The sequence below is a fragment of the Cyprinus carpio genome, chromosome A12, assembly GCF_018340385.1.
Source record: "Cyprinus carpio isolate SPL01 chromosome A12, ASM1834038v1, whole genome shotgun sequence".
Classification (NCBI taxonomy): Eukaryota; Metazoa; Chordata; class Actinopteri; order Cypriniformes; family Cyprinidae; genus Cyprinus; species Cyprinus carpio.
The window spans coordinates 17,894,220-17,918,637 of record NC_056583.1 but is presented as its reverse complement, the minus strand read 5'-3'; the positions used below and the strand labels follow the sequence as shown (position 1 = coordinate 17,918,637).

The window sequence follows — 24,418 nt, the reverse complement described above, 5'->3', positions numbered from 1 at the left end:
TGATCTGTATGTATTGTTTCCGATGTTCGTAATGATATATATTACAACTCGGGATGGACTGTTAGGCTTATTCTTAAATAAAATGATTATTTCAACCCCCAATCAAGAGAAATGCAGTGTTGACTGGTAAAGAGGGATATTGAACTTTGTACTGTTTTCTAGCTTCTAGCGAATGGCGAATACTCAAATCTAGGCGACTGGTCATGATTTTTAATCGGTTTTGATTAGTATTTTAAATTGATTCAGTTGGGGCGTTGGCAGCTAGTAGTACAGCGGAAAGGTCGCCTTAAGGGTCAATAAGGTGTGCTTATTTAATGAAATACATGGACATGCAAAAGGTAGTATGGCTCTGAACAGGTAGTGACCATGCTAGATCCCTCAATAAACCAAGCACTTTTTCCCAATACTAGAAGGTAATTCCAACTAACATGTAGACCTGAAACCTTGCTGACGTGAGCCCTAGAGCCATCAAATAGGAGAAATTTTAATTTAAAGGAATAGTACAACAAAAAATGTAACTTGTCATTATTACCCACAAACTTCATGTTGTTCCAAACCTGTTTTAGGTTTCGTCTTCTGAGAACATAAAAGGAATATATTTTGTATAATGGGTTTCCATCATTGTATCTCATACAGTGCAGGTCCTTCAGCTTGGAATTATCAAAAATTTTCTTTTATTTTGGAGATGGAATTTTCATTTTTAGGTGTAAAACTGTCCCTTTCATTTGCTGATGGTTAGCGCTGTTAAAAGTGGTACTTTTTAAATGTGATTCATGTGTGAAGGCCTCTAGACCAGGTTATATACCTCATGACCCAGTGGTAGTATTTTTACTAAAGAACGCGATGGCCGACTTTACCCAAAGGAGCCACAGGTTCATTGTACACCCTTGACTAGGTAAGGAATTAAGACTGCGAAGAGTGTCTGAATTTAATGTGCAAATCACAAACCTTTCCTGCTTTTTGCATACTGTCTTAGTGACCAGAACCTTAAGTCGTAAAAAACAAATGGATACTGTTTCGTCAATCTGAATGTTGAGAATTATTTAAATCCTAACACAGGCCTTTTCCATAAGATAAAATTTTGGCAACCTAGAGGGCCTAGCGAGATGCGGAAACATGTTCATAGGCACTAATGTTTTTTGGTTGTTTTGTTTTTTTTCTCTTCTAATTTTTTGCTGTTGATTCAACAGAAGGGCATAGGGAGTTGACGAAGTGTTGAGGAGGTTCTAAGCCCCCATTACCTAAGTGTAGCTATGGTTTCTATGTTTTTCTGTTTCAGCACCACTCGTGTGTAACTAATGAAAGCCCCCCTTAGTGTTGTTCCAGACATTATCGGAGAAATCAAAACTATAGTTTAAGTAGGAAATTTTAACTGGATCGCTCGAATTAGGAGATCTGAACACCAAATTTACAAATTACGGACCATTGGGCACTAAGCTATAGTAGGTTCTAGCGGAATTTGTGGTAATACGCACTGATCTTCAGGTTTGTACAAATCGGTTAGTCACAAGTAACAGGGGAATAAACATGTTGGGATTATGAGTTGATGAGCGAGCATTTGTTGTAGCATTAAAATTGTTGGTAATTATCTCAAATTTTTTCTCTTTTATTCTCCAGTATTTCCTGATGTATGCATGATAAAGACCAGAAGTGGCAAGGTTTTCTGATTTACTCATTTGACTGCATTATTTAATCATCGTTGAGTCGCAGTCTATGCATTGATTAAAACATGTTTGCTGATGTGTTTCCTCAGTCGCACAGAAAATTTGTAATCTTTAAACCAGGAGTTATGAATTCAGGCCAATTTTAGAGGGCTGTAGCAAAACTCTCTGCCAACATTACATGCCTGGTCTACAACCTCCAACACCTATTGAGACCCGATATATTTGCTATTTATGAATGTGTAATAAGATTATAGAATGTTGTACAAGTTTGTATTTTTTAAGATGATCTTTAACATTGAATTTCTCCACTTCCCCAGAGATTATTTTGGGACCCAAGTTGCTCATAGGAAGGTGGTCATTTCTACAACAAGGGCGTTGCACTTTAATAAGGAACATCTCTCAATGATATTTGTGATAAAATTCAATAACGGTCACCGGAGTCTTGTGTCCACCCTACAGAACATCTTGCAATTTACATGTTACCAAAGAAAAAACCAAGAACAAAAAAAAAGCTTTTTGGCAGGGATTAATAATACTCAAGCTCTTAAAACATTCGGTCAGAAGGAATTTGTTGCTTACTTGGATTCAGACATTTTGAGATATTACCGCTTACAATCAATTGGCGCAATCAATGGATCCTCTGGAGTGAATGGGTTGACCAGTCGAATAAGAGTTCGAACAGCTGATCAAACCCTCACAATAATTTTCATAAGCAATCCCAAATGATCCAGATCATCAGTGAATGTCGTTAGTGAAGTGAAAAGCGGCATGGTTGTACTGAAAACATAATGTCTATTATAAGGGCATTGTAACACTAACGCCCAAGGACTTCATTCTGGCTCAACACCTCGGAATCCCTAGTTAATCCATAATAGAAACTGGCTTCTTCCAGAGCATGTGGGCTAGAAACAATAAAGTGCTTTAGTAATATTTCGGGGATGTTTCATACTTTACACATGCTGCTACGGATACAGAACATGGAACCATAAAGAAGCGTTTTGTGGATGAGTAATAACGCGAATGAAATATAGTTACAGAAGAGGTGTCAGGCACACTCTCTAATAGGTCATGAATTTTAAAGACTTCGGCATTTTAAGAGGTTATTGTTATATTTGTGTAGTAACGACTTCTTTTCAAGGTTTGTATAATAACTAATTAAACTAAATCTCCAGGATTGTTACTTTAACAAAAACGTACGGCACTATTATGCCTCAACGCAAACCACAGTACAAGGTGTTAGGGAAAATTAGGTTTGCGCCCACTGTGTGTTGCTGGTAATTGAACACGCAGGGGGGCAGTTGTCCAGGTGCCACAACATCCCGAGGCGTGATTGGATCTAATGTGTTTGACAAACGCCCCCGGAGTGGGCCAGAATCATGTTGAAAGGATAACTGAGTACTGCGTACTACAGAATGAAGCACGCAGCGCACGGTGAGAAGCAGAGCACGCTGAAGGGTGTTATAAGATCATTTGAAGGATTCGCTACGTGGGTTTCTTCACATTTTATACCCGTTTAGAGTAATATGTCGGAACGTCTGTTTTTGTGCTTTGTTTGGTTCTGATGTTTGTGCATTAGGCTTCCGAGGAAGATGCCATTTGAAAACACAAACGACCTCCTGTATATGTTGCAAAGGCATGACCCAGCCAACAAACCTGTGTCAGAGATAGGGTTTTTAAAACATTTAGGGCTATACAACGCGGGAAAGAAGTTGAAAACGCACCGCACCCTGTGTGACATGACATCCATCACGCGCTAACAGACGATGCATCAACAATTGCACACGCGTAACTTATTCCAGTGCATGGTCTTAATGCACAACAGGTCCAGTTTTATGTGTATATATCTGATAACAATGCAGTCACACAAGCTACAGAATTACGGAGCAAAAGAAAACCCAGTAAAGGTAGTGTTACTGATGCACGTGAATGCCGCCTTGTTTATTTTTGCACTTGCTAAAATCTTAGTGAGGTTTGCAAAAAGAATGCATTTTAAAGAGAAGCAGACCTAATGCAGTGACCATACTGACTCCAGCCAAATCTGATTTGCATATTTGCTCATATAAATCTAATTTATAGATTTTAAAGGGTGGGTAAAATTATTTTGTGAACCACTTGACAAAAATTTTATGTTTGGGGATAACAATAACAGATAGTGCATGAAGTTTTTAAAATGTTATTTTTTAATATGACTATCAACACTGTTGGTTTTTCTCCCACATCTGCTGATCTTTATGAGGCAGTGGCATTTTTTTAAATGCAAAATAATCCCAAAGGGGAAATGCATTCACATTATTTTCTCATACGTGTTATTTTAGTATTTTTTATATAATAATTTTGGTATTTATTTTTTAAATTTAAATTTTTTTAACCTTTATTTTATGTTTTTAGTTTGCGTTTTAGTTTATATTATTAAATATGTTTCCATATAGTTGGAATTTTTTTTTTCCATGTTTTAGTTTTTTTTGTACTTAAACTTTTTTTAAAGTTATTTGCCAGGTTCTTCTAATATATTTATAGTTTTATTTATTTCTGCTTATTTCAGTTACTACAAATCGTTTTTTAATGCTTTTAGTTTTCATTAACAATAACAACACTGGTTGCATGCAATTTTTTAATCTCTAAATTTTAAAAGTATCGTTAATCACTGGATTCTGGAAATAGGGTTATTTCAGGGGCTTCGTAAACAGCAATATTAAACTGAACATTAATTTGGCTTCAAATTAAATTTAAAATGACCATCAATGTTATTTGCTGTTTTAAAAATAAAAACAAGTGGTTTTGCATGCTGCAGGTGCTTTTTAAAAGGAAATTTATTAGGTACCCCAAATGGTGCCTTCAGCGGTCTTTATATATTTCACTCTTTTGCTGTTCCTCCTGTTAAAGAGGGGCGGAACAGGAGTTTTGGGGGTCCAAGATGGACTGGACATCCCTAAACCCCGTGTGTTTCTGACTACAGCCCCCACAGCCCTGTTTTCACAGTGAGAATCGTTCTGCATGGTGTTGCTCCTTTATGTGTCTTGCAAGATGGACGTCCACCGCTTATGCATCAATACTGCGCTGAAGCTCTGCATTATCCTTCAGCTGATCCAGTTGTTGTAGAAATACCTCATGCAAAGGGATTGAAATGGGGTTTTCATGGGGTCAGGGAGATTAGAATTTTGCCTTTACTGCAAGAAGACAAAATATATTACTGCAGCTTTGTCCAGTCCACTGCTTTGCTGTGTGCTTGACTTTAAAATCGATTTTAATAAAACAAAGACCGTTTGTTAAGTGTTGTGTTTGAAAGGTCTATATGTTTCCAGAAAAGATTTCCACAGCCTTTAAGTCCTAAATCCAATTATAGAGTCTCAGTGTTTGTTAAATGGGATCTTTGTTCTCGTTATTGAGCCAATTGGGTAACAAAATTTGGCTACTAATCTCATAAATGAGTGCTAAATAATCAACTTTTTGATTAGAGTTCTGCAGATTTTGTCTGGGATTTAAAGACAACCTGAAGACCATCTTGCCGTTGTCATCAACCATTAATTCGTGCTGCATGGCGCTACTGAGAAAGGCCCATGTAAGGTGGTACATGGTTGCGGGGTAAAGTTCAGGTGTCACATGTTCATGGACCTTACAGCTTGTCTGCGTCTCTAGGTGGGGGTATACCGGTTGGTCCGACCCAAGTGATGGCCGCAGTGAATGATGGACCGTGGAAGGCCTGAGCTCTGGGAAAAAGTAGCTTTGGCTGCTGGCCTTTCTGTGGGGGCCCCCGGGGGATCCTTGTTTACCGTCACATTCGAAGCAGCACTGGTAAGTTGTGAACTCTAGCAAACTTTTTCCATACCCTGAACAATTGACAAGCTTTCACCACTGATGATCAAGATGATTTGGATTGGAAGTATAAAATGATAGTATATGTTGATTTTTTTCATTCCATTATTTGATTTCTGTAGTGCAATGCCAAAGCAAAGGGAGTCCAGAATATCCGTTCCTCTTGAAAGTGTACCGATCTATCGCAAGATATCAGAGCACCTTCTAGACATAGTGAGTGTTTGTTCTGTCTTTATTGTATGGCACCAGAACTATACAGTATATGCAAAATACCGTTTAAAAGTTTGGGGGCTTGTAAGATTTTTAAAATATTTTTGAAAGAATCTCTTATGCTTTCCAATGTGCATTTATTTCATCAATAGTAATATTGTGAATTTATTAGAGCTTAAAATAGCGTTCCTTTTTAAATATATTAAAAAAAGGAATTTAATGTGATGGTAAAGCGAATTCGCAGCAGCCATCCTAATCATTCTAATATACTGAGTGGGGTATGGTTTTTGTAATTTTTTATTTAATAAATTTTTTGAAAACTGATTTTTTTTTTTTTTCAGGAAAATAGAAAGTCAAAAGAAAAATATTTTGTTACAATGAATGTCTTTCTGTCACTTTAATTTTAATTTTAATGCGCTTTCGCTCAATAAAATGAATAATTCTTTAGGAGAAAAATGTATTGACCCAAACTTTTGAACAGTGGTGTCATACTATGCGCATTGTTTTGGCTCTGTGATGAATATTAATGTTTTTCATTTGTAAGTTGCTTTGGATAAAAGTGTCTACTATAAAATTTTAAAATTTTAAGGATTTCCAGGGCTGTAACAACATGTGGGGGAAAAGCTCAAAAAGTACTTAGTACTATAAAGAAAATTTTTTTTTTAAAGGTTTCTATAAAAATCTGATTTTAAAAAAAACCCTTATTCAAAAATGATATTTGGGGGGACAAAAATATAGAAAAACTTAAAAAACATTTTTGGGTGAAAAAAGGTTTAGATTTGTTCATGCGGCTCTGACCTCACGTTGGAGGTGAATCAGAAGCGGGTGCCCAGAAAATGTGTGCCGAACCAAGAGAAAGGGCTGGTAAACTTTTAATCCGGGCTCACCGGAGCAGTTTTGGGGCCAGTGTGCTGGGGAAAAAAGGCCCCGACTGGGGGTTAACAGAGGTTATGAGTGCCCCCGGGGGATTTGGACGAATTTAAGGTTTGGGACAGTTTAATTAAAGTATCGTCCCCTATTGTTGGGTTTAGAGTCTGGCTTCGACATTCTGAAAAATTTAATCTCTTTGTAATTGTCTGAAATTTGTTTGTTCAGGCGTGGTGGTGAATTTAAAGTTCAAAAAACAGGTCTCGGGGGCCAAGGAAAGCTCAAAGCCGTGGGGGACTTAGATGAAAAGGGAAAGATCACATTTGGCACGCGCAATGAGGTTCAAATGCAAAGGGAGTTTTAGAAAAAAGGTGGGGGTTTAAAAAAATTTTCGCATGCCACATGTAGTGGTAAAGACCCATGTTGATTTTTTTTTTTTTTTTTTTTTCCTCCAGGAGATGTCAGGGAGAAGGCATGAGAAAAAAAATGTCAAAAGGAAATAAGCGGGTTCTCCCCGCGCAAAGGGAAACGCTGGAAAGGATATTTTAAAAGGCTAAAGGGCCCGAAAGAATTATAAAGTTAAGGGGAAAAGTTTTACCTTCCGTGACTGATTTAAACAAGGGGGAGCGTGACGGTAAAAGGGCTTTACAGACAACAGTGATACAGCCGAAAATCCCTTAACGGGGGGAGGAGATTCTGTCTCCGTGCGCCTTTGGAGATCCCCAAAAATTTGAAATATGATCAAACCCCCTTCACAAGGCCAAAATTAATTGGAATTAAAATACATTAGGTCATTTCTCCCATTCATCATTCAAAACCAGTGAATTTTAGTATCGAATACTAGTAGATTTATTGTATTTATGTTGGTTTTTATTTTGTGTTTTTTTTTAATTTTTGAGAAATAATTTTAGTAATTTTTGGTGAATTTTCCCTTAAAAAAAAAAAAAACATGTTTTTTGCTTACAAGGAATAATGTGTAAAAAATATAGTAAATTATTTAACAGTAAAATTTTATTACTATTTGCTACGTTAGGGTTATAAAATTTTAGATTTACTTTTAAATTTAAAATTGGAACACTTTCAAAAGGGTTCAGTTATTAAAATGTTTTTACTGTTTTAACAAACGTAAAAAACAATGAGAAAATATTTTTTACAGTTTTTATTAAGCTTTGTTAATGTTTTTTTTAATGAAAAAAAAAGTTTCTTGTTATTTTTAATTCCATGCAAACAACTTAACAACCCAAAAAATTTTTTGATTTTAATAATGCTTTATAAATTTGAAATTACTTAATAAATTTTTTAAAAAAAATCTGTAGAAGCATCGTTAATCTTAATTCATAATGAATTTGAAAAGGTTCCAATTTTTTCTTTTTATAGCATATTTTTTGTTAATATTTTTTTTTAAAAAAAAGAGTATAATAATAATAATATGACAAAAATGTCATGATATAAATCACAAAGATTTTTGGGGGGCCAAAATTTGTGCACCCCTCCCGACCTTTTTTTAAAAAATAATATTTTAACTGCAAATAAAATTGCAATTTTATTTTTTCCCCCCCAAAACTGTTCCCCCCACCCTAAAATCTTTTCCGACCCCATAGAAGACCCAATAACGAAAATTAGTCTTTTCTAAACCCCCTTCCTGTCCCGACCAGCTTCCAGCCCCCAGCATTGGGGGGTGTATTGTCTGCGTCTGAGAATCCTCAACCTTTGGGTCCAGATCCGGGGGTCCGATCCTCAACTGGGGTAAAAACAGCGAAATGAGCCGTTTTTTACACAGCGATACCTCCCAAAAATGTTGTTGACCCCATTGCTTAGGTCCCTGACCCTAAAAGATGATAAACAATTTTTTTATATTATTAGGAAATAATTTTTTCTTCTCTACCCGGAGCACGAGTGGGGACCCTTATTGTTTTGGGGACATAGTGGCTGCTCTATACGGGACCCGGCCGGGAAAACGTGCCCGAGTTTGGGAATCTGGGCTTGGTGGTGGTTTTTTTTGTGGGTTTTGGGGCAAGGGGGGTTCCACGGGAAATTTCGAAAATGGGAAATAAGAGATGAGAAAGCAGAAACAGCTATTTATAGCTTATTGGGCTCTTTTTATTGTGTTTTACCTTTTAGAACAAAAGCAGATGCATTTTGGGAGGGTGGTTAAAACTCATTTGTGGGTTTATTTTGTGGGTTTTGAAGTGACTTCCCGGCCTGCCCCCCAGGCCATTAGTGCAGCCTAGCTGGGGTCCCTCTGCAGGGAAACGGGGGTTTAGGTGTTTACAGGAAAAATGAATTTTAAAAAAAAAAAAGTCAAAATGTGTTTTTGTTTTAGGGGAAAGGGTTTGGGCTGAGGGACCCTGGATGATTTGAACGCATGACATAGTGCTGAATGGAAACCTTTATGGCCCAAATTTTACAGCATTTCATTCTAGATTCATCCTGGCCCCCCTGTGAAACTCTATGAAAACAGCCCGGGAAAGGTTGGGTCAAAAATCACAATCACTTTTTAATTTTTCTTTTTTATAAATTTTTACCTGTTTACAGGGACTTCAGTTGGAAATTTTTTCATATTTCATTTAACTTTTTGCACTTAGTTCACTTTTTTCCAAAATACTTAAAATTTTCATTTTAAATTTTTTTAATTAGTTTTTATTATTTGCCATTTTATTTTTTAAAAAAAACAAAAAGATATTTTTGTATAAACTTTCATTTCATACTTTATTTTAAATTATTTCATATTTATAAATTTTTTTTATTTAAATTTTAATATTTTTTTTTTTGAAATAGATTCATAATAAAAATAAAAATGTTTTATAAAACGTTTTAGCTCTTTAGCAGAATGCTCCCACCCGCAATGAGTAACAACCGCGTCTCTAATTCTGACCCATCCAAATCACCCCAAAATATAGGAGCACGACGTTTTGGGGGGCGAAGGGTTTCTTGGGGAGGACCCAATCCGTTTTCCCTTTTAAAGTGTAAAAGTTTTTTGTTTTTTAAACCTCTATGGTCTGTCATCGGGCTCAGGCCTTGGGGTCTCGGTAAAAAAGTGCTTGGTTCCAAAGCTGTGAGGGAGGAGAAAGGGGCTGGCTGAGGGGAGATGGGGAATGGGTCTTGTTTAATTTTTTTACAGGAACATGGAAGCAACAAGGGGAATCATTGGTTTATTTTTTCAGGAGCAGGGGGCCCTCGAAATAAAAAATTTTAAATTGGACCCTTTTCCAGGGGGTTCCTTTTTAAGAAATTTAAAAATTTTAAAATTGGACACAAACTTGCATTTTCCCCTCCTGTTTCCCGGGGTTTTAATTTTTTTTTTTTAAAATTTTTAAAAATTTAAAAAACAATAAGGGAAAAAAAAGCCTTATTTTTAAAAAGTGCACCAAATCATCATATTAGAATGATTGAAACTTGTCAATGGAGTGGAGTAATGGTTGCTGAAAATTGAGCATTGCTATAAAAATAAATTATATTTCACATATAATAAAATAGAAGACAATTATTTAAATTGTAATAATATTTCACAATATAATTGTTTTACTGTGTATTTTGGGTTTATATTTTTTTTTGTTTATTATATGAAAAATGTCGTGACCTCAACCCCAAAATTTATAACCTAGTATATTCAGTCAGCAGCGTTTAACCAGTCTCGGGAGGGCTATTGCCGGTACAGATCTCCATGGAAAGCAGCGGCTGGAATGGAACTTTCATCTCTCAATGTGTGTGTGGAGATGGAGCGAGCAGCCGTGCCAGACTGGTTTTGGCCTCATTGTCTTCCTCTTCTAATCTCCACTTCTCTTCATCCAGAACCTGACAGTGATCTGTCACGACCAAATCCTTGAGTGTCTTCCTCCTGTGTCGAGACCCACCCTAACAATTTATCACAATCAACAATACAACCCTTGCTTCCGTGAGGAAGTTCATCTTTAGTCGTCCTTATTTACATCTTGTGTGGAGGTTGTGAACATCAGCGGCTGGTTTGCCTCACTCTTCGTGATGACATTTTCCTTGGGAGAACTGTTACAGCAGAGAAGAATAAGATGGACCTGTCTCTGTCATCCTAGCGAGAGCTGAGGTGTCTGGGATCCTTGGTTCTGGTGGATAGTTATATTTTTTTGTTGTGAAAATAACGAGAGCAGCAACAGCAGTGGATGTCATCAGCGGAGTTTATGGTATTACCTCAACTTCCTCTAGGGCCGCGTCTGGAAGCGTCTCAGAGCACCCATCCATGCCTCACGTCGGCGACTACATTCATCAGCTTACGACCGATGAACAGAATCTTGTTGACGATAACCTACTGGTTCCTCTGGTTTAAGCTTCATCCCAGCAGTGTGAATGGTGCCTTGCAAATGCCACTCAGCAACAGTAATCAATCCCCCGGGCTCATTCACTCCATCCGATCCATGATGTCATCAACCCTGAGTGACCGTATCAAGCTGTGGAGTGACCTAATTTAAACACGTCTGAAGCGTGTAAAGCATTATAATCTTTTACAGAAGACAAATTAGATGACCAAAACCCCACTAAAAAGTAAACTGTGACCAAATGCCAGATAGTCAAGCTTGTGTGCATGAAAATGCTACCTAATTAAGCATGCAGTGCAACTGAAGAGAGAGGAACAAAAGTTTCAGGAACTAAATACCATGGATTTCAAAATGATGTAAAAGGCAACAGTGGTGCAGGCTATTCAAGGAGGGTCGTTTGATTTAATGTTTGTTTCTGTTTTAGATTTTTCTATTTGTTCAGTCCATATGAGTCATACAACCTGGATGACATTGGATCTCTGTGATGTGATGTGTGTTTGCACCGAAGCGGTCCCAGTCACACTCCACCTTGGTCCCCACAACTTACACTTCACGTGGGTTTAAGCTCAGTGGGAGAGATTTGCTACCTTTTTACTGCCTGGCGCTCATTTTAAGGTGAAGGGTGTTCAAAAAACGCTAACTCTAATATTTAAGTTTAAATGTCATTATGGCCCAAATTCTGGAAACTTTTAACTATTTAAATTAGTCACGTGCTTATAATCATTTTATTTATTTTTTCTTATGGATTATGGTATACACATAAAAATGTATTAGTAGTGTTAGCAGTGTTGCTCTTATATTAAATATTGTATTAATTATGATATAAACATATTAATATTTTAAATTAACTTACTTTTTATATTTTGGCGTTTGCTGATTTGTTTGTGCTTTGTAATTTTTTATATCTATATATATAGTTTTGAATTCTTTAGTTATTTGAGTTGTTTAGTATTTAATGTGGTTTTTTTATATTATGTTTTATATAATATTTTCATCTTAAATTGTATTCTATTAGTCAATTTGCCTAGAGCAATTCTTTTCTACATATTTTGTATATTTGGTTCTAGTAGTTTATTTTATTTTAGCCTTATTTTAATTTACGAAAAAAGATGTAGTTTTAAGCCAAAAATTATCATTAGGCAGCAGGTTATATTAAATTTGTTTCCTTGATTTAAATTTTTTCATGCAAAGGCCTATTTTTAAGGGGTCTGTTTACAGGTCAGGCCACCTTAACATGCCTTGAAAAGCGTCTAGCACACCCTTTAAATTTGGGGTAAAATGTTCTTCGTTTGTGTTCCTTTTATAGGATGTGGTATATATATCAGTTTTGGGACCGTGGAAACGTCCCTTTTCTGTTTTAAGAAGTTGGCCTCGATTTCTGTTCTGGAAGTGTGGATGACCACTATTGATTTTCGTGAGGAATTTAACGACAGACAAAAAGACCCAAAGACATTGTATGCCTTGATACTGGTACAGCTAACACTCAGTATAATCTCAATTGCAATATTATAGTTTGGATGCTCCTGTTATTATAAGCTTATTCCATTCAACGACCAGAATGATTGAATTTTAATGATGTCCACTCTCACTGTATTCTCCTCCGCCCTCCCCAGCAGACCATGGTGTTACCTCATTTAGCATCCTCACCACATACGTCCCGTCTCTGGAAAAGAGCCGCTTACTTGACGACGCCACACTGCTCAGACGTGCGCTGTATTTACTGCATAAGTCTCTCATTTAAGGAATTATATTCACAGTTTGTATCTTGTCTGATACTTTTCTGGCGACATCTGGAAGACATTTGATGGTGTTATTTTTACCGGTTTACTGTTCTCATTTGTTGTGCATCTCATTTTACATATATAATGGGTTAGGGCAGTCATACTTGTGCATTGCATTTGATCGTTCCTGAAGAACAGATGTAAAGACAGTTAGTGAGCAGAAATCAGGGAACTCATGATTGAGGATTAGTTGGGAACCTCAAGTATTGTTGCAGTTGTAGCCAACCACAATGTGCCTTTGGGTTTGTGTTTATCAGAGATATGATGGTACAGAGTTATGTTGAGTCGGGTCTTGTGTTGTTTTTTTTTTTATGTACGTTTTGTATTCTGTTCTTCTCATTTCTTTTCAGAAATTATTTGTTGTGAATTGAATGTTATTACATTGAATGCTACAGTATATATGTGTGTGTGTACAATAAAATAAAGACCTACCCGCCCCGATATTATACCCCTATGATTTATATTGACCGTTTTTTTTTTGTAGCCAGTGGAGTGGACACCGTCCCTTCAATTGTTTTTTGGCATCTTGTTCTGTGATAAAATGAACCTGAAACGCTGTTTTTAATAATAATAGAATAAGTCAAAGGGTTGTTTATAAGATATATAAGATGTTATGTGAAAATGGCTGTGCATCTCATATGGTTACCTATAAATAAGTTGTAAATCTATTGATTGTAACTCTATTCTTAAAAATGTACAATAACCATATTTACGTGAATTTCGTTCAATATTAAGAGGCACTTTTTTTTCCTTTCTCAATAAATTGATATACAAAAAAGGATTATGCTTAAACCTTCATAAAAAGTTATTCATTCGTCAACCTTAAGGTCCGAAATCCAAATCGGATTTTACAATTTTATAGCAATAAAATTATATTAACATATAGGTGATTTCAATTTTTGCTAAATGTAAATTAAACTCCCCCCTTTACTACATTTAAATCATATTTCGGCCACAAATGTGTTATACCACAAATACATGACTCAAACGTAACTAAATGTGTAGATGGGAAATTTTTAATCCTTTTTGATAAACACAACATGGGTGGGTTGAAAAAGTATAAAAAACGGAACAAAAGAATATTCTTTTTGTTGTTGTTATTTTTTTAATCAATAGGAGACAACAGCACACCTCACTGGAACTATTGCACTATCCTATTTGCTACATGCGGGCCACACAGCCCCCCCCAAACATTTATCACCCCATCTATCAGTTCATCCTGTCATTTTCGAGTACCATGTTTGAAGTTTAACCGTGGTGACACATTATATTCTACTAGTTATAGTCAATAAATACTGCTATTGCCCCACAAAATCGGTATTTATTGTTGATCTGTAATAATTCACCTAAACATTTCCTATACCTCTGTATTGGTGTAAAAGGTGCAGCCCAGGTAAACCTGATTGGCTAATATCCACGTCAATCATATCTGATCCACGCGCACAGCGCACTTGAAGCCCAGGACAAGTTGTTGGATAATCACAAACTGGAGTTATTTTTTTTCCTTTAGACGTAAAATAATTTTCAACCCAAGCCCCTTTCCCCAAAGGGGGCTTTGGACTATACCACAACGAACATAAAACTAACAGACTTGCATGAAGGGCTAATGGAAAACCCAAGGGATATGGTAAGAAAGAGTTTATTTGAGCCCGCTTCCTGATTTAGCGCAGTTAGCCGCTAACGGTGTTAGCCGTCCTCTTTGTTTTGGTTGTCAGAAACAGATCCTGTTCGTCACACAAACTACAAACTTTACCTCATTCAAATCACTCAGTAATACGCTATATGTTATGTAACAGCTTATTGTCAAACTAGCTGTCCCATTACAAACAGATTGCAAATACAAACTGATAATGTATATGATTTTGTGTAGGTGAAATATACCCCGCAGTCCCATGTATGTGTAAATTGTTGTTTACGATTTGCGGTTCTCAAAACATAGTTGTAGACAGTATTTATAGGGATCTTTATAACGGCGTTAAGCACGTTTTTCTGGAAAAAACGTTCTAGGTAGAAAGCCTCTATGTTTTCAGGCACAGCATATAGGGTACGTTTATGTTGTGATGGACCTAAAAATCTACTTTAATGGTTGCGTTCTAGGGATATCAAATGGTGTAGATTTTTAGTAAAATGGTTATTTTAGGCAGGTGGGTAATGGAAACTGACATGCTTCAGATGAAAGAAAGGGGTCTGAAATTCACTTCTGAAATCAGGTACGAGTGGCTTGGACAAATCCGTGCTGTGATCCACCAGTCTTCATGCTTCAATACTGAAAAATATAAATATGTAGAACTGAAAACACAGCAGATGTTCATTGGAAATTTAAATGAGATTCCTTTTGCTTTGGCGGTCTCTGTCGTTGAAATGTACTGTGGGATTTGGGGTGCGTGATGATATTGACCCTTTTAAACACGAATATTTGCATTTTTTTTGCTGTGACCATGAGAACATTCAATTTTATTCATGCGATATAGTCTGCTTCCTAATGTCCCAGGCTCATTAAAGCATTGATGAACTAATATAAAGATTATGGTTATCACTGACTGTAATATTAATCAGGCTGTATTATGTCAGAGGTAATCATTTATTGAAGTATTAGTGGGATATAAGTGAGTCTTAATCCTTGTCTTTCTTTGACTCTTCCATTAAGTTAACGTTGATTCTTCTTTCGTTTTTTAATTTCTCCACATTTTTCATTCCTAGGCTGAGTCACACTCCCGCTCAGAGCGGAAGAGGAGAGATTCGTTTGGGAGTTGTGGTTTGACGGTTGACGGACAGCTGCAGTGAAGACAGCAGTAGCAGCTCCAGCTCAGAGGACAGTGAGGATGAAGTCCCTAGCATCCCCCGCCAGCCTGCCAATCATCAAAAACAACGGCCAAGTGTACACCTATCCTGATGGAAAAGCAGGAAGGAAGGGTTAGTAATTTTCATGTATAATGGGGTCCAAAAGTCTGAGTACACACAACAAATAAAAAGTTTTTATTTTTCTGGAAATAACGAAAGTTATTATTGAGCAGCTAATCTCCTACCTAACCAAAAAAAGTATCATTATGGTTTGCATTTCATCTAGTATAATTTGTTCAATATAATGATGCACTGAAATAAAATTCTGGGCTGAAGCTGAAATTCAGGATGCACTTGGTCAGTTCACGTGCCACTTGAACCTGAGGTGGCTACAGTAATCTGTTACACCACATTAAGACAGATACAATAAACAGATGTGTACTGTTGTAGTTTTATCCACCTTGTTTGCACAAATAATAGACTCCGAAAACACTGTAATTGGAAAAGCGTAAATTAAACGTCACTATTTCCAGACAAGTAATTTTCCAAGTATTTTAGCCCTCCAAAAATTGCTGGGTTCAGTCATGAAAATGTTTGCCAAAATTTCAGTAAATCACTAATTCAGTCGTGTGAATATATGATTAATGATTGTGTTTTTTCATGCAGCAACCTGTGAGATGTGTGGTATGGTTGGTGTACGAGATGCTTTCTACTCTAAAACAAAGAGATTCGGCAGTGTATCCCTGCTCTAGAAGCTATTCCTCCAATTCTAAAAAGGCCGTATACTTGGCAAGACTTCAGGTAATACTCATGGACTTAAGAAGCACTCCTAATCAAAACACAACCTTATTGTTGTTAAATGTATGTATCCTATCAAGGGTAAAACCACTACGAAAAAGGCAAAAAGTCTTACAGACAGAAACCGCCATTAATGGCAAAGTTGGCAGCTGTATGCACAGTATCAAGCAAATCAGCCAGAACCAAGCTAAATCAAAAATCAGGTAAATATCCAGGTTAAAGTGTCATTATGTAATTATATTTCCTAATTGCTTAATAATCTGTTGTCACTCACTTTAACGGAAGCATCATCATTTGTTCTTTGCTCATTTATGGTACCTGTTGAAGGCTTTTGACTGGGGCCAGTACCATTTGTAGCAATAATCTTGTTGGGGCACCAGTCAGAGCTGTTTTTCAAACATGGAGTACAGGCAGAGGTTGACGGAACATTACTTTTTTGTATCTAATATTTTGACTTTTTTATCTATATATATGGTATATATATATTATATATATACGGTTTGTAACTTGATCACTCTCCAGGTGCCCATGGGTAATGTGCTGGGTGACATAGCAGAGGGTGTGAGGGGGAGGTCCTCAATTTCTGACACAAAACCTCTCCACAAAAGTTTACTGGGTAGCAGGGATTGTCAAACTGGCAGGTATGGTTGTAGTTTAATGACTGCCTAAAGGTTTTTCTGTTAAGGTGAATCTTTCAATATTTACAACTGCCAAAATGTATGACTATTTTATTTATTTTCATCATTTCTCAGGTTTAAAGCTCTTCTGCGCTATGAGGGTTTTGATAACGACTCAAGCAAAGACTTCTGGGTAAAATCTGTGTATCCCAGAAAATCCACCCTCTGTTGGATGGTGTGCTTCTAGTGGAAAGCCACTGGTGCCTCCGAAATGTCATGTGAAACATTTAAGCCAATCAAATGGAAGTTGCTGGTTTCTTTACTGTTCCAAGTATGTGTGAAGTTGCCTTTGCTGAATGGAACAGTAAATATAAATTATAAATTTTTTTTATAAATAATTTTTTTATTACATAGATAATTTGTTTTTCATAGCCATCCATCCATAAGTATTCTAACTGGAAAGCATTTCTTGTGAAACTACTCACTGGTAGCCAAAACACCTCACCAGATTTCGCCACAAAGGTAAGACACTATCCCAGCAGTGATCATGAAACGGTTTGCACTAGAGAGATGCTCTAGAAAAACCAGTTTTAGAGCAAGATTTCCTGATATGAAGATCACAGGTTGTTGTGGTGCAGGTGTCAGACTGCCTGTATTATAACACAGGAAGCAGACTTCATTGACCTGTTTACTGCATGTCATGCCTGTCACTGTGATAAAGTGCAATAAAAAAAATGTAAGTGAACGTTTTGTTAAGTTCTTTAAATTTTGTGTGGTTTTTGTTTTTCTTCGTCTTTCGGTTTTTTTTCTCTGTTGTTTGACTTTTTGAAAGTAGCATGCAGTTACTTTTATTTGTATATAAAATATAATGAATTATGTAATTAATATCGATTTCAATTCTTTGTTCAAAAGAAATTAATTCTCCTTGGTTAAGCAGGGACACATTAAATTGACCAATATTTACCATTAACCACATTTTATAATTTTACAAAAGGTTTTTATTTTTAAATAAATGCTGTTTTTTTTTAATTGAATTTTTAAAAATATATCCGTTTCTACAAAATATTAAACTTCTACAAAAAAAAGTGTCCAAAATATATGATGATGATGATGATAATAATAAAAGTTTCTTGAGCACCAAATTGGCATATTGGAATGATTTCTGAAGGATTATGTGACACTGAAGACTAGTGATTCAGAATGCCTTCACAGGAATAAATTTATTTTATTAAAATCTAATGATTTAAATTAAACAATATTCCACAATATTACTGTTTTTCATATAAGTTTTGATCAATAAAATGCAGCCTTGGTGAGTATAAGAAGCTTCTGTCAAAAAACATTAAAAATGTTACAAAACCCCAACCTTTGACAGTAATCTCTATTTGTGAGCAGAACTATTTGTTTAAATTGTTTAACTAAAAAAAAGGTTCAGGAAAACATGCAGTACCCGTTTAAGAAACTGATGCGTGTGGAAGTTGTGGATAAGACCCACCTGTGTCGAACCCGCGTTGGCTCCTGGTGGAGAGCAGGTGATCGGCGGGCGTTTGCGCCTGGTGTATGACCGGAGAGCCAGGACGGCACCGATGACTTCTGGTGTCACATGTACAGCCCTCTCATCCACTCCATTGGCTGGTCACGTAGCATTGGACACCGTTTCAAAAGATCTGGTCAGTGTGGGAGTCTGATTGACCTTTTCAAAATTGGTTCAACAAAAAAATTACATTTGATGAAGGTGTTGTGGCTCATGGATCTAAGTGTGTCTAATGTTGCCCTCTGTAGAGGTGACAAAGCAAATGGGAGGGTCAGATGGATGCTTCCGTCACAGTTGTTTTCTTAAGGTATATTTGTAATAGCTGAATAAACACACACAAAAAAAACGTTTGTTTACAGTCACATTCATGTGTGTCATCTTTTGAACCCACAGGTAAGGATGTTGGATCAGAGTGGAGATTGGTTTAAAGATGGTAATGAAGTTAGAGGCAATAGACCCTCTAAATCTCTCTGCTATATGTGTTCTACTGTAAGAAAGGTAAAATGCCATTTTGTCATTTTTCTCTGTTAGACTTAAATGTTGATTTGGGCAAAAAAAAAAAAATCACAACACTACGGTACTACAAATACAAAGTAGAGATTTGTAATTCAGAAAAAAAAAATAGATTAGAAATTGTGAAATACAGGAAGATTTTTTTTTTTGTAAAGTAATAATCTTATATGGGCATCTATACATACAATTTTCATTTAGATAACTATACAAATACCCCATCACCTGTACATATACAGTGTGAACAAGTACCTATATTCAAAAGATTAACGAAAATTGCTAATATATACAGATTAATTACCCATCCGCCCTCCCCACCCACCTCTCTCCATCTGCTTGATACACACATGGGGTAAAACAGCTAAACAAAAATCAGGTATTAGTGAAATGGTTCAGGAAGAAGTATTTTAACTTGAAATTGATTTATCTCTCTCAGGTGTTGGCAGAACGGGTACCTAATGATCCGGGATTTGATGGTTCCTGAGGCTGCTGAGGGGTCAGACTGGTTCTGCTACCACTCCGCCTCTCCCTCCATCTTCCCAGTCGGCTTCTGTGAAATCAACAGCATTGATGCTCACACCCAAGAGAGGGCTTTTCATACTCGTTTCTGCAGTGTGATCTGATCTGAACTGCATCAACTGAATGAAATTTTGCCATTTTTGTTAATGAATCTGAAACTTGCTCCCACAGGGTACCAACCAAACTCCCTTTCAAATGGTTTGACTACCTCAGAGAAAGGGTTCAATTGCAGCCCCTGTGAAGCTCTAACAAAGTACGTTTTTTAAATTTATGTTAAGAAATAATATCATTGTGTTTTGTCTTCACTTTACACACTGGATGTATGCCTTCTTCTTGCTATTCAGGAAGTACCGAATCACGGCTTCCGTGTGTAGGTATGAAGCTGGAGGCATGTGGACCCGATGGGAGCCACGTCTGGTGTGTGTTGCCACAGTGACCAGGATCGTCCACAGGACTCCCTGCGCATTCATTTTCGATGGCTGGGGAGGATGAGTATGATCAGTGGGTGGACTGTGAGTCTGCAGACTGTACCCCGTAGGCTGGTGCCAACTGACTGGCTATCAGCTGCAGCCGCCTGCCACGCAGAGTGAGTGAAACAGCCCAGAAGATTCTGATTCTAGAAGCTTCAAACTTGTTTCATAGCAAGACTGGTTGTTCTCACATTAGTCTTCTAAACTTTATTTTTTTTCCAAAACTGTTTTCTACTCTCTGCCATGAGCCCCTTAGATTTCAAGCAGTTATGTGAAATCTATAGTGCTAAATGTACCTTCTATCGATTAAACAGACATGTCAGAGTTACTGAATACTGAGTAAACACTGATATGTAAACTTAGGCCATCATTTTCTCGTAACGTTTTGACAGATTAATCAATCAAGTTCCTTTAACAGAGCACAATAAAGGTATAGCATGCGTCACATGGACTTATGTACTGTGCATAGAATAACAGCTTGTCTGTTTGCGTCTTCAGCCACAAGAGAAGCACCACTAAATGTTCTCCAAACAGAAAAAGCAGACTGCACAGGTATAAAGGAACAAAAGAAAAAGTGTTCGTCCAGTATCCCTTTTCAGTCTGTACATAATTTCTCTCTCCTCTCAACGAACACTGATTTTGGGTGCAAAATTGTCGTCCCAGGATCCATTTCTTCTGGGTTTCCCTCAGCTTTGGGTCTGGTCTGGTTCTGCTTGATAGTCGGTAGCAGTTGTCACGATTTAGTGGGGTCACGGATAATTACAGACAACTGTAACCATCATCCTCGTACTCGGATGACAAGAGTGGCACCCTCCCTCAGGGTGACAGAATCAGAGCAAATGTTGGGTAGGGGTAAGATTTTTACAATTATCATGTTGGGTTCCCCACCATGCCTTTTTGCTGCCTCAGGGCTTCACAATCACCCTTCTGACAGTAGAAATCAAATAAGGTTCAGATCTGAGTTGAAATTTGGGCTCAGCCGGAGGATGCCGGCCCAGCAGTGTTGTGGAGCTGAGCTCGATAGCCTGGGTAACCTCAGTAACTTCGGTAACCTCAGTGGTGGCTTGGGTTGCTTTAGAGAGGAAGATTCCAGTTGGGAGGAGGACGATCGGTTTGGGTGGGCGCTCTGAGGAGGAGGAGCTTCTCGGGGCTGATTGACGAGCAGACTCCGCCCCATACCTGTCCCACTTCTCTGGGTCCGGGCGACCTCCCACCTCAGGTGTAGAGCATGATCGCTCTCTCAACTCAGGTAACTCAATTCTCCATCCCTCAGGGAGATGGCACCAGAGCTCATTCCTGTAGAACTTTTCAGGTCGGCCAAGCTGAAGAGTTTTGCACGTCCTCAGGTGTCTGAGTCATTTGTGCTGAATACACCCATTAACAACAGTTGCATGATAAAAAAAGGATGGTTTTACGTGTGACTGCCCTCAGAAGATTGTTGAATTGTGTGCATGGTCAGTTTTACCTTTTTATTCACTTTCTGTGGTGTGAATTAATAGTATTTGGATGTTAAAGGAATAGGTGACCAAAAATACTATCAATTCTGTCACTTGCCCTCATGATCTTTAAAACCTGTATGACTTTCTTTGGAACACAAAAAGAGAATTTTTAAAAAAGAGAATTTTTTCTTCAAATAATGGTACTGGTTCTGTCAAGCTCTAAAATGACCATTCAAAAACTTTATCTCATATGACTTGTGAGCAATATTCTAAGTGTTTATATATGTGACCCTGGACCGCAAAACCAGTCATAAGTGTCAATTTTACGAAATTGAGATTTATACATCATCTGAAAGCTGAATAAATAAGCATAGGATGATGTTTGGCCGAGATACAACAACTTGAAAATCTGGAATCTGAGGGTGCAAAAAAATAAATCTAAAACTACTGAGAAAGTTGCCTTTTGAGTTGTCCAAAATGAAGTTTCTTAGCAATGCATATTACTAATCAAAAATGAGGTTTTGATATATTTATGGTAGGAAATTTACAAAATATCTTCATGGAACATGATCTTTAATTAATATCCTAATGATTTTTGGCATAAAGAAAAAAATCTACAATTTTGACCCATACAATGTTTTTTTGGCTATTGCTACAAATATACCCCAGTGACTTAAGACTGGTTTTGTGGTCCAGGGTCACATATTTTGTTACACAAGCAAAACATGTACAGTGACCAACAAGCATTATTTCTACAATAAAACAAGAACATTCTTATTAATATGGTAACAGTATTTTAACAGGTATGTGCTCCAACACCGCAGGTATTTACCGTTCAATAAAAATCGTAATTGTATGGGTTTTCTTTTTGATGTTTTCTGTCCAAAGTAAAAATTCAAATTAAAAATAAACATTCTGCTATATGAAAGAAAATCAAACAAACAAAAAAAAGATCCTTCCATAACAAAAAAGAACCCTTCCATAACACACACACACACACACACATACATATATATATATATATAGAATAGCTAGCTACCCATTCTTCAGCTGTAGGTCGCTCTGGCCATTTTCTATATTCCAAGCCATATGGGATGAAATAAGTAAATGACAAAATTTTCATTTTTGAGTGAACTGTCCTTCTAAATACTACAGGTAAGTTCATGAGCCTACTTAATTACTTACTGCCTGGTTGAATTCATTATGTGAATTCTACAGTATGCTTAAATTTGAAAACGTAAAAATGGAAAAGGTTGGTTTCTGTTGGTTACTGCAAATGTTTCTTTTGTTGTGAGATTTTTTTTTTTTTTCAAGTGGATTGATACTTCTCCTTTCCGCACACACTTCTGTAGATCTGAGTGTAAAAAATGCTAGTCCTTAGGTGTTCTCACAGCCAATTTTTCCAGTTACTGTTGCATTTAGTTGTCCTCTTTTACCAGTGTGTTTCATTTTATGGATTGGTATTCTTGTCTCTCGTTTTTGTTTTCCAGAGGTCTCGCTGCAGTTGAAAGAAGAGACTCCTGAGATGGACGAGTTCACCTTCTCGCAGGGCATCTCAGACCAGGAGGAAAGCAACGGCTCAGGCAGTTACTACATCAGACAGGAGCCCTGAGCAGCATCAGCCATCACAGAGCCTCACCTCACTGCCAACAGCACTGGAAAAATCCCTCTCAGAGCGATGCACACGAGGCCTGGAAGAAGACACAGTGACTTCCCCTCACACCAGGTCTCTCTCTTTTCGTATTTTTGTTCCTTTACAGGTTTGAAAAGCTTGAAGAACGGACTTCTCAGTCATTGATCCGTGAGAGAAGGATGTGTATAAGAGGGGATTTGGTTTGAAATGGGGATAGTGTTTTTTTTTTTTTTTTTTTTGTCCTGACTTTTCGTTGAAGCTATTTGCCCGATGGACTTTTTCTCCTCAGTGTTCATTGTACTTGAAGTTTTCTTCACTTTTTTTTCTGTCTTTATTTCCCCTTTTGGTGAGGGAAGCAAAAAATACCTCATAATACATTAGCCTCAAAAAATAAAAAACTTGGGGTAAGATTTCAGTACCTTGTGTGTTTCTTGCGCTGTTTCATTTGTTTTGGATGGGTGTGCATTTGGTAAGAGTAGTAGAAATCTATATTGAGACAGTATATTCATATATGTATGACATTATTATTAAACACACACATATATAAATATTTAAACGTATAAATATAGTAGTGGAATGAGGGATGATGGTATTAAATTAAACCTTACTGGTATGAAGAGTAGACTAATGGAATACACTCACAATTTGCACTACAGGGATAAAAATATATGTATTGGCTTGTAAAATGATAGTAAAATCTGCAGCTTCATTGTATTATGTAATTAGCAAACATAATTATAGAAGTGGGATGTGCTCAAGTCAAAGTGAATATTGTGATATGCAAAAAAAAAAAAAAAATTATTTGACATTTTACACCAATGTTTATGGTTTTGATTTCTTTCTAAAGAGCCATTTTTATACGGGCGGTCAAAGTATTTTGTGAGCCGTAGAATAAAACGTAAGCAATCACTGCTACCTGAAACACTACCTTCCTGTCATCTTTGATGTTGACAGCACAGCAGAGGATTCTTCTGGTAGACTTCCTCGTAGTATTGCGAGTCTCTGAACAAAACAGCGCCAGCTTGTTTGTTTACCAGCCTCCTTGTTCGTGCATCAGCGAGGAATCCCATCCCATGCATTTTCCTTTACTCACAGCATTCATTCCAGAATAAAACCATTTTTACTACCTCTAAAAGAAAACATGATTTTAAAATACACAGGTTGAGGATTCATGCGGTTCCTCAGCCTCGCTAAGGTTGCAATAGGGTAGTTTTCATGCTCCATTTGAAAGGGTATATTCATTATATTTTATGCAAATGGCAAATATCCACACTTGGACACACGGCTTATTTCACTTTAAAAGTCCACACATCATTTATATTTGTATCATAGCATGTTATCCACAGAGTTCTTGAAATGGAAAAGAATGTTATGCAATAATAATGTCTGTTGTTTTATGATGTCTTACTCTGGAAACAAAAATCACACAGCTCATAAGTATATAGACTAGATACATTCTATAGACTTCAAATAAAATATTCTTACAATATATT

General features: G+C 36.9%; 2 pseudogenes; both read left to right on the top strand.

The window, feature by feature from the left end:
• The window catches only part of LOC109086320, a 39,659-nt pseudogene extending 34,015 nt beyond the window's left edge, over positions 1–5,644 (top strand).
• Positions 5,645–14,230: 8,586 nt separating this feature from the next.
• On the top strand, positions 14,231–23,288 carry LOC109084716 (annotated as a pseudogene).
• The last annotated feature ends 1,130 nt before the right edge of the window (positions 23,289–24,418 follow it).